General features: G+C 49.3%; 1 long non-coding RNA gene across 1 annotated transcript in view; it reads right to left on the minus strand.

The window, feature by feature from the left end:
* Gm13373 overlaps positions 1-9,081 on the minus strand; it is an 89,759-nt gene extending 80,678 nt beyond the window's left edge. Inside the window, exon 1 of the long non-coding RNA XR_374202.3 lies at positions 8,942-9,081. This is a non-coding gene — a long non-coding RNA (predicted gene 13373). The remainder of the gene's footprint in view (positions 1-8,941) is intronic.
* Between the last annotated feature and the right edge of the window lie 1,410 nt (positions 9,082-10,491).

A 10,491-nucleotide genomic window follows, 5' to 3' on the forward strand; every position in this document is an offset into this window, starting at 1 on the left:
CAACCACTCCCACTAGAGGGAGAAACTGAACTTGACCCATTGAGTCTACAAGCTCAGGAGGTGGGCCTGTCCACCCCACTAAGACAACTGCCCTGCGGAAAATGGGGACAGAGGAAAGACTATGTGATAGCATGTCACTTGTATAGCCCCCCCAGCCCCCACCCTTTTGTGGTTAGCTCCATTCTGCGGATCAGCCAAGGCTGCCCAGATTCATCAGAATTATTCTGAAGTGTAAGCTGCGAGGTCAAGTCATACAGTCTGGCCTCCTCTCTCTACCACTCTCTGGCTATTGTTTTGACACTCTGCGGGGCATAGGCCACTTCTTCCTAGAATCCATGGAGGAAAAACTCCATGGTGCCAAGCTTCTTAAATTGCAAAACCAGGGGCAGGGCTCTTCCAAGATGTGCAGAAGCTATCTTAAGCCATCCCAAGCTTCTGACCAAGTGATAATAAAGCTTTTTATAGAGAAAAAAAAAGAGCCAATGGAATTGGGGATCAGGAGAGAGCTATCAAGCAAGCAGCCTGTGAAAGAGGGCTCTCCTTGCTTCCCTCAGTACAACACCCACCCCCAGGGTGCTCCCATGGGACAAGGACACCACACTGAGAAGCCAGGGCAGAACCTTACTGCTAGGAAACAGCTTGACCAATAGAGACATCGGTGACCCAGCAGCAAGGTAGATCACTGCCCTGGACACTGAGCATGTGGCCAGGACTTGGGCAGGGGTTTACTGGTACAGCTCTCCTTAAAGGACATGGGCACTCCATTGCAGATCTGTGCATTTTAATTCACTAATTCACATTTGTCCACCTGTTCTTTTCAGCCATTCACACATGTTTTCCTGTGTTCAGGGACTACACACTGAATGCCAAGAGAGCCAATGTGTGCTGATGGATTCCTGCTTCTGCTGACTGCAGGGGTCTGTATGCACAGTTAACCTTGGTGATTGATCCTGATTTGTAGGGACAGACCTTCCAATGTGGCTGGAAGCCTCTGGGATGACTCGAAATACTTCCTATGAGAAGGGTCTTGCTCCATGTGTATGTCTGTATGTCTATGTGTACAGCTCAGAACTGCTCCAGGCCAAGGAGATAGCAGCCTCTGCGACAGGACACAAACACACTGGGCTTCACGGTGCCTGAGATCTCGTTGCCCAGCAGACCCCCTGGAAGTCTCCTGGACACCATGCCTGCTATGGATCCCTGGAATCCATTAGCTAATCGGGCCCTTACCTAGCATGGCCTTGGTGACTGGAGACATACAGATGCAGTAAGAGCTCACTTTCAGATGATATACACACAGCCACTGGCAAACACCATTTAGAGACAAAAAAAAGAGTCCCAGGCATTTAATAGTCATGTTAACAATGCATTATTAGAAAGTGAATTCACTCTGACAGCATCCCAGCCAGCAAGAAGCAGGGCTCCACTGGCCATAAAGCCATCACTCATCTCGTGACTAAAGGAGACAGGCTTGCCAAGGGGTGGCACTCGTGAACACAGCACAGACCTGGCTTAAGGCTGTGGACAACAGGCCTCCACCAAGGGGAGCCCATGAAAATTTAAAGACATCCTGCTGTCTGCCAAAGAGCATCATTTTAAGGCAGGCAAGCAGGGGCTGCTGTTCCTCTAACTTCCTTCCTCTCATGACTGGGAATGCCTGTCACTACCCTCCAAGGTGAGAAGATGTCAGGGGGTGGCTCCCAAACCTGGATTTCTCAAGCCTCCTTTACCTGTATCCAGCCTTCAGTCTCCCACTGTGGTCTTCCCCAGGGTCAAAAAGAGGGTACTGCCCCTCATCCCAGGACTTCTCCCTGGTGGCCTTCAAGGCAAAGCGCTTAGCCATTGGTCTAGTGACCAGTGCCCTCCAGAAAAGGCTGCCTCACACCTCCATGCCCTTCCAAGTTGCTTTCCAGAAGTAATTTCCATGTAATGAGAACACAGGAAAACCTCATTATTTCAGACACTGCTAATTAGGGCTTTGTGATCAGCCTGCCTAAACCAGCAGAGGCTGGCATTTGCTTTCTCTACAGACACTGCAAATGAGCAGCCAGACAAGATCACCAGGACCTTTTAAAAAGCCACAAGCAGCTCACGGCCAGCGGCCATCAGCTGTCATTTCACACCATCCTCACAAGGCACGCTAATTGCTGGTCTGTCCTTTAGAGAAGCCCCCAGCCCAAGAGTGGGGGCATCCATGCAGCCAAAGGTACCCTACTCAAAGAGGTCCCAGGGCACCACTATGAGGGTTATCCCCATTCCTCAGAAGGGAAACTGAAGCTTAGAGTGAGGGCTTATTTTGAGTCACATAGTAACACTCCTTCCTATGCTCATAGCCACCAGGCCCAACTTCCTCCTTGCTAGCTCCAAGCTAACAAATGGCCCTGTCTGGAGGTTCCACATGCAAATAGGGCAAACTCTTCTCCCTTATAAACTGTAGAGTTTCTAGAGGCCCCTAAGTGGGACAGCAAGAGCATGGGGGCTTCTTGTGAGAAAGAGCCTGTTACTGGAGATGTCCCCAAAAGCCATACACCTGAGACCCTGATGGTCACAGTGGGGGTAGACCATGGAGGGCTATGGCAGTCAATACTGAGCCTGTAGAGCCCAGGCCACTCTAGTCCCAAGCTTCCTATGCCACTGGATGCAAGGAGAATGGGAAGGGAGAGATGTGAGGGATGCCCTGAGAGGTCAGTCTACAGGTGGGGCATGCACTGGGCTGCATCCCATGAGCTTCTCATTCCTCAAGGCTTCTCCTCTCCTTGTGGATGCTAGCTAGCCCTCTGCCATGGAACCCTGCCGCACTCTTCCCATCCCATCCCTGAACCCTGTCCAGTGCTCACTCCTGCTTCCATTGAGGGATGGGAAATGCAACCCTGCACTCATGAACACATTAAAATTGGGACCCCTGGGGTCTAGAAGGTCTAATCCATCCCAAGAGAGTCCACTATGAAAGAGTCATGTCAAGGGTGATGGAGAATCTAGTGAGGGACCAGCTCTGTGAACCTCTACAGAACCCCACATATACCTTCCTGCTCCCTCTGATAAGTGTACCTGCTGCTCCCAGGGTATCCAAAGAGACAATCCAGGTCATCACAGGTAAGGGTGGGACCAAGTAGGACTTGACAGGACAGGTGGGTAAGGTGTGACAGAGTAGGACAGATAGAGTGGGCGTCCTGGAAGTGGAGATTACCATGTCCTCTGAAGCAGCTCATGTCCCCCAAAGCTTGATCTTTCTGTGCCCTCAGTCCTAAATTCCTAGGCAAGACTGAGCAGGGCTGGGAGCCTCTGGGGAGCAGAACTGGATCTGTGGGTTTCCTTTATCAAGTACCTATTTCTTTTTTGTTTGGTTTGGTTGGGCTGAGGATTTTGTTGCTGTGGTAGTGATTGTGATTTTGGTTGAGGTTGATTGGTTGGGTTTTTTTTTTTTTGTTTGTTTTTGGTTTTGGTTTTGTTTTGTTTTGTTTTTGAGACAAGGTGTCTGTTTTAGTTAGGGTTTCCATTTCTGAGGAGAGAAACCATGTCCTTATAAGGGACAACGTTTAATTAGGGCTGGCTTACAGTTCAGAGGTTCAGCCCATTATCATCATGGCAGGAAGCATGGCAGCATCCAGGCAGACATGGTGCTGGAGAAGAAACCAAGAGTTCTACATCTTGATCCAAAGACAGGCAGGAAAAAACTGTCTTCCAGGCAGCTAGGAGGAGGGTCTCAAAGCCTACCCTCACAGTGACATACTTTCTCCAACAAGGCCACACCTCCTAATAATACCACTCCCTGGACCAACCATATTCAAACCACCACAGTGTCTTAGGGTTTTATTGCTGTGAAGAGACACCATGACCAAGGCAATTCTTATAAAGGAAAGCATTTAATTGAGACTAGCTTACAGGTTCAAAGGGTTAATCTATTTTTGTCATGGTAGGAAACATGGCTGCATGCAGATAGACTTGATGCTGGAGAAGATGAGAGTTCTACATCTTGATCCTCAGGCAATGGCAGGGGACTGTCCCACTGAGCATATATGAGACCTCGAAGTCTGCCTCCACAGTGACACATTTTCTTCAAGGCCACACCTGCTCCAACAAGGACACACCTCCTAATAGTGCCACTCTCTATAGGCCAATCATTCAAACATATGAGTCTATGGTCCATTCCTATTCAAACCACCGTACAGGGTTTTACTATGTAGCTCTGGGTGTTCTACTCACTGTGTAGACCAGACCAGGCTCAGGCTCACAGAGATCTGCCTCCAGAGTGCTGGGATTAAAGGCATAGGACACTATGTCCACCGGAGTATCTATTTCTTGCACACGTGCTATGCTACATCTCCAGTCTAGGCCTCATGGCTCTCTGCATCCAGTGATTCCTGGTCTTCAGGTTCTGGAGAACCCTGGCAATGAACTCTGAATGTGATGATTAGGGTGGCTGGTGGGGACAGCAGGACTGACTGAGACTTGAGCCTCACCAGGATAGGCTTTACCAAGAAGAAAAATGGCCCAGGAGAAGAGAGAAACAGAGACAAGAATGGAAAGCAGCAAGGGTGGGAGAGGGCAGTTTGTAACATCAGCCACAGTGGGGAGCCAGAGGTTGGGTGGTCTTGGAGAAAGGTCTTCCTGGAGCTGGTTTGGACCAGTACTGACTTCCTGAGACCCAACTTGCCTCTCATCTAGGACTCCTCAGCCACTCCCTCAGCTCCAGCATGCCCTGCTCAGACCTTCCCTCACTCCAAGACTGGGGACATATCAGGGAGTATGAAAGTTTGATAGTCTGGGTACTAGCTCTCCAGTGTAGCATCCTAACACACCCATGTGCACACACCAGCTCAGACTTTGTAAGTGAAGACCCTCTCTCTCTCTCTCTCTCTCTCTCTCTCTCTCTCTCTCTCTCTCCCCCCATCTCTTCTTCTTCCCTTTCTCCTGACCTACCTCTAATTTGAGAAACTATTCAGATTGGATCTGTTTGAGCCCCTGGTTCTGGACACACATATTTTCCATTACTCGGAAGATTCCTCCCTCCCAAAAATGAGGAGACAGAGGGACAGTTCTGTAAGCAGAAGCCGGGTCTGGAGACAGATGAGGACAGTGTTGGCCTTTTCAACCAGCAATGTCTAACAGAAAAGGTCAAACTCAATTGAGCTCCCACTGGAGAGGCACACAGGGCCTGCCTGCACTATAGGGCTACCTGTCCCACACACTACAAGGGCAAGACCCCTAGTGCTTGTTATAAACCCTAGATTTGTCCTCCACCTACATCATTTGGTTCTTTGCAGTAAGCAGACTTGTCTGTGTCTCTAGAGCTGTCTTTGTTTCTTTCCCTGTTGCTGTGATAAAGCACTCTGGCAGAAACAACTTATGAAAGAAAAGATTTATTTTCATGTATAGTTGTGGGGTATATCCCATCATGAAGGGGAAGCCAAAGCAAGCAGAAACTTGAAGATGACCATACTATATCCACAGTCAGAAGACAGTGATGGATTAATGCATCCAAGTTTCTCCACTCCTATACTGCCCACTAACTAGGGAATGATGCCACCCACAGCAGGATACTGGGGAATGATGCTACCCATGGGAGGCAGCTCTTCCATGCTCAAAGAAATCACATTAATCTCCCACAGGCATGCCCAGTGGCCCTTCTCTCAGGTGATTCTAAATGTGGGCAAGTTGATAATTTATATTAACCACCACAAGACCTTTGGATAGACTATATATGAGAGAGGGTCATGTCTCCCCAGTACCCTGCAGGGTGTGGCCCTTCAGATACCCCCACACACCCTGGCAGTAGATAGACTCTGGTGAGAAAGCAAGCCAGGCAGATCCTGGCCCAGCAGCCTATGAACTACCTGGACTCCCTAACTTCCTGCCAGCCAGGTGATACAGGGCTGAGGGGTCACCTGGGTTCTCTTTGTCACTAGCATCCAAAAATGGCAAAGTCCTCCTGGCCTAGGAACTTCCAGTCCTAAGTCCTATGCTGCTTCCATTTTTCTCATTTCAATAATTCTTGCATCTCTGTTGTGTAAATAAAATTATTCTTCCCCCCCCCCAAAAAAAACCATTAGCATTGCCCGACATTAATTCCCCTGCAGTCTGTGTAATTAACTGCATGTTACACAGGGCATCAGAGGATCCGCCCGCTAATCACCACTCCCCCGCTCCACTTCCTAATTAAATCTCCTTCCTGTTTACCCACTTACAGGATATTCTGCAAGGATGGGAGCTGCCGGGAAAGCAACCGCAATAAATCATCATGGGGTAATTTCAGAGGTTGCAGCTCCACGTGGCGTTCTCACTTCCCGTTCCCATTGCCGACGTCTCCCCACACACAGCCCACTGCAGGCTGGATCTCCTTGGCTGTAGAGCATGCAAGGTGGATTTGCTCCCTGGTAAAGGCCCAGCCCTCTGCTGCCTAGAGAGACAAGCTGGTCCTCCAAACACACCCACATTCCTGTGACCTTGAGGAATAGCATCATTCAGGGCTCCTACCTCCTTGGTTCCAATTCTGTCTAGGGCAATCCTGGGAAGAAAGAGAGATGCCAACTGTGGTGACTGGCATGCAGTAGGCACTCACTAAATAGCATTACCATGAGGATGGGCAGAGGTGGGAAGCAGTGTACTGGGGTGAAGATGACTGTGGCTTTCAGCCCCAGGCCCTTGCAGATTCTGAACATCTTTCTAAGCCAGTCCCTATGCCTGCTGCAAAGGGGAATTGAAAGCCCCCCTTCTAGGACTCCACCTGCCAAAAAGGAAGTGGCACCATGTGCTGCCTACCACACAGCTGTCCAAATGAGTAAGCTCAGGGCCCTTAGTGACCACTAAGGAGATTTATGTCTCTATGGGCACAAACTTTTCAGAATGAGAAGGGGCAGGATCTCTGAAGGTTCTGGGATGTGCCACCCCCATCTCACCAAGACCCTCTTAGGCAGGCGACTGACTTTCTTCTAACCCAGGTAGTAGAGCTTTGTCCATCCCCAGCAGTCAGAAAACCCAAGGCCTGCAAGCCTATAGACCTCCAGGGAGCTTCTAAAGTTGTATGTCCAGGTGAGGGGCCTCTATATATACAGATCAAACATAATGTGCAGACTGTGTCCCCATCTGTCCGAGGTGGAGGTTAGATTAATCCAAACCAGGGCTCCTGTGCCCAACTGGAAGACAGACTCCAAGGCCGTTACACCCCAATCCCTGGCACCTATGAACGTGACCTCCTATGAAAGGAATCTTAACTGGTATGAGGGGCATTGACAGTAGGAACTGAGTAGTAACTGTGTGCTGAGCAGTCGACAAGAGGGATATTCAACACCAAAGAAAAGAAAGCCATGCAAAGATGGAACTAGGAGGAAGGGACACTGGAGCCAGCCAGAGCCAGTAAAGACAACAAAGACCCTAATCATCCCACCCACTCCTCCTGCCACCCATGCCGCCCCCGCTGCTCCCACCGCCCTGGGCACAGTCCAGCCTCTACCCTGATTCTGAACCTTAGCTGCTGAATCTGAGTGACTGTGACAACTCTGGGTTTGGTACAGGCTGCTTTGAAGGCTGTCGCCAGCCCCCCCTGACTGAAGGGCAGGACTAGAGTCTAAACTCACCAGCAGCAATGGTACAGCCACCTTGATGGTGGACTTGCATGTGCCAGCCCCATTCCCCATACTATGCATGTGTGTGTGTGTCGCCTACCAGTCACAGGAACCATGCCATTATTCCAACCCAGGAAACCGAGACAGCAAAGCAAGTCACTTGGCACAGCATGCCTGCTGAGTAACTGAGCTGAGACTCAGACTTGGGGACTCTAGAACCATGGGACCAAAGCTCCAACCTTCAGCACCTCTTGCACATAAGTCCAAGGATAAAGGCTGCACCAGTCTCCAAAACATGCTGCCCACCCTCACATCATGGATGGGGGTTAAATCAGAATTTACAAGAACCCCCCCATAAAGAGATGCAAGAAATGAGCCACCATGAAGTGTCCAGACAAATTCTATTACCATATTTGGTCAGAATGAAGATTGGCTCAGCAATGAGGATGGAGGGTCCATGAGCAGCTTCAGTTCTACTACCAGCTTTAGGAAATTTTAGGACATGGGGTCCCATGTGGTGATTCAAATCCTGGGTCCCAGATACCTCTTGAAGCTGTTTGGGGCTTATCCCTGTGGAAAACTCTTGATGGCTTGATATTCCATGGCAACGGTCTTCTGAAAGTGTCTCTGATGTGGAGATAGGGAATGAAGAGGTCTCCCAGGAGCCTCTGTGATGATCAATACTGTGCTGACCTGACTGGGGTGATGGGGAAGGAAGAAGTAACAGATATACATACAGAGAAGCTGGGATTGGGTGGGCCATGCTCTCTGGTGGAGACGTACCAGCGGCAACCCCAGTACTCAGCATGTTTATTATCTATAGCAAGAACAGGAAAGAGATATCTACACAGAAGCAGGAAATCCCGGAGCAGGAAGCTTATAGTTCATAGTTCTGCACGCACTGTTCATACTTAGATCAGGGAAAGGCTTTGCCGTCCCCATAAGTCTAAGGCATTGGGTCCTTGGCACGATTCTGCTAATGTCAACATTACTTATATTCTCAGGACTTTATCTGCTATCTCACAAAACCCTATAATGAGTGAAAGAGACTAGGCAGGGGGAGAGGCTGGGCTGCCTAGAAGCTGGGGCATGCATCCTAGTGCTCAGCCTTGTCCCAAATAGGGGTCAGGACCCATGACACTAGAAAGCCCATATCATCACATTGCAGGTCCTGATGCGCTCAGAAGATGCATGAGATTGTCCTAGGATGTTCTCTTTGGTCAAAGGCAGGTCTTAGAATCATCCTGAGAAATATTGTTTGCTACCCATACTATGAATACAGGCTTCTCTTAAATGGAAACCCAAGCAGTGGACGCAACACCTGCCATACCTGCCCTGTGCTAACCAATTTGGCTTCCAGCCCAGCAGCTCACATCTACCTGTGAGTCATCTTCCTCAGTCTCTTCCAGATCACCAACCCAGGAATGCTCTCTTGGTTGTCACAGAGATATGGGGTACCACAGTGGGGCCAGGTCTTCGGTGTCTCCTGTTACTGTCATCAGCCCAGCCGCAGAGCTGACACAGCCGGCCTCTCTTTGCCCATCACTTCCGCGTTTAATTATAACCAAATGTGGGCTGTTGAGTAATTTGATGCATTTTTGATGTCTGCAGAGATTTCGTTCTAATAATGCAAACACGAGGCTCTAATGGAGCTTAACTGGAGTCATTACTGCAGTGCAGGAGAGGTCTCCAAAGTTAATGTTCTGCACGATAGTGGGTCAGGTGCTGCCAAGCTGGAGACAGTCATCATCCAGGCCTGGATTTCTTGGGCCCTAGAGGGGACCTTGAGAAGGCACCTTGTAGGATTTCCCCGCTTCAGTAACTGGCTTTAGAGGGTGACCACAAGCAACTGTGATACTGGCAACTGAACTTCAAATGACGTACAGAACAGTTGCTTCTCACTGCCACCACAAAGACACTCCTTGCTGGGACAGAGAAGGCTCATGGCATTCCCCCTACCCACACCTCCATAGGCCTCCTTCCTTAGGGAATAGCAGACATGGAGAAAGGAGACATAGGTCCAGTGGGCCTGGACATACACACAGCCATTCCCAGGCTTGTTGCTCGTCTACTTCTTGTTAGTATAAAACTAACCTGCAACATCGCACACTTTAGCTCCTGGATCTTGAGGTCTCTCTGGTGATGGTCTCTTGCTGGCAGAGTATCTAGGCCTTACAGATATCTCAGGGCAAGGAGTAGAGAGGCTGTGCACACATCTCTTTTGTTCCAGGACTGACCTATGGGCTCTATTCTGATGACTTTAACCTAATTCTAACCTCATTGAGAGCACTCTCTGCAATCTACAGCTGGATTAATTTCCTACCCTCCTCTCTCCTCACAAGGTCATGAACAGTGTGTGTGATGTTTAGTTTAAATGTCAATTTGTCACAACCTAGAACTGCCTGGGAAGAGTGTCAATAACAATTTATCTAGATCAAATTGGTTTGTGCGTGATTGTGTTGATTATGTTAATTGATGTAGGAAGATCCAGCCCACTGTGGGCAGTGCCATTCCCTAAGTAGGGGATCCTGGACATGAAAGTGTAGATATGAGGCTGACCAATAACAAGCATGGACTTATTCTATGTGCTTTTAGCTGTGGATGTGACTACCTGCCTCAAATATAGCCTTGACTTCCCCTCAATGGTGAACTGAAACCTGGAATTGTGAGATGAATAATTTAATGATTCTCTCTTAAAGATGCTTCTGTCAGGGTGTTTCACTCCCACAACAGGGAAGGAAACGAGGACAGTTCTGCTGAAAAGGCCCTCCAGCCCAGGGGCAGAGTGCACACATCCCAGCCCAGGTAGCTCCATGCAGAGGCCTCTTCAAAGAGATCTTTCCCTCCCTCTGGAGCCATGCATCTACTAAGGCCTCAGAGGGCCTGCCACCCCTCCATGTGACCCAGCCAATATGCTGTCAGCTGCATC

Source organism: Mus musculus, chromosome 2, assembly GCF_000001635.26.
Source record: "Mus musculus strain C57BL/6J chromosome 2, GRCm38.p6 C57BL/6J".
NCBI lineage: Eukaryota > Metazoa > Chordata > Mammalia > Rodentia > Muridae > Mus > Mus musculus.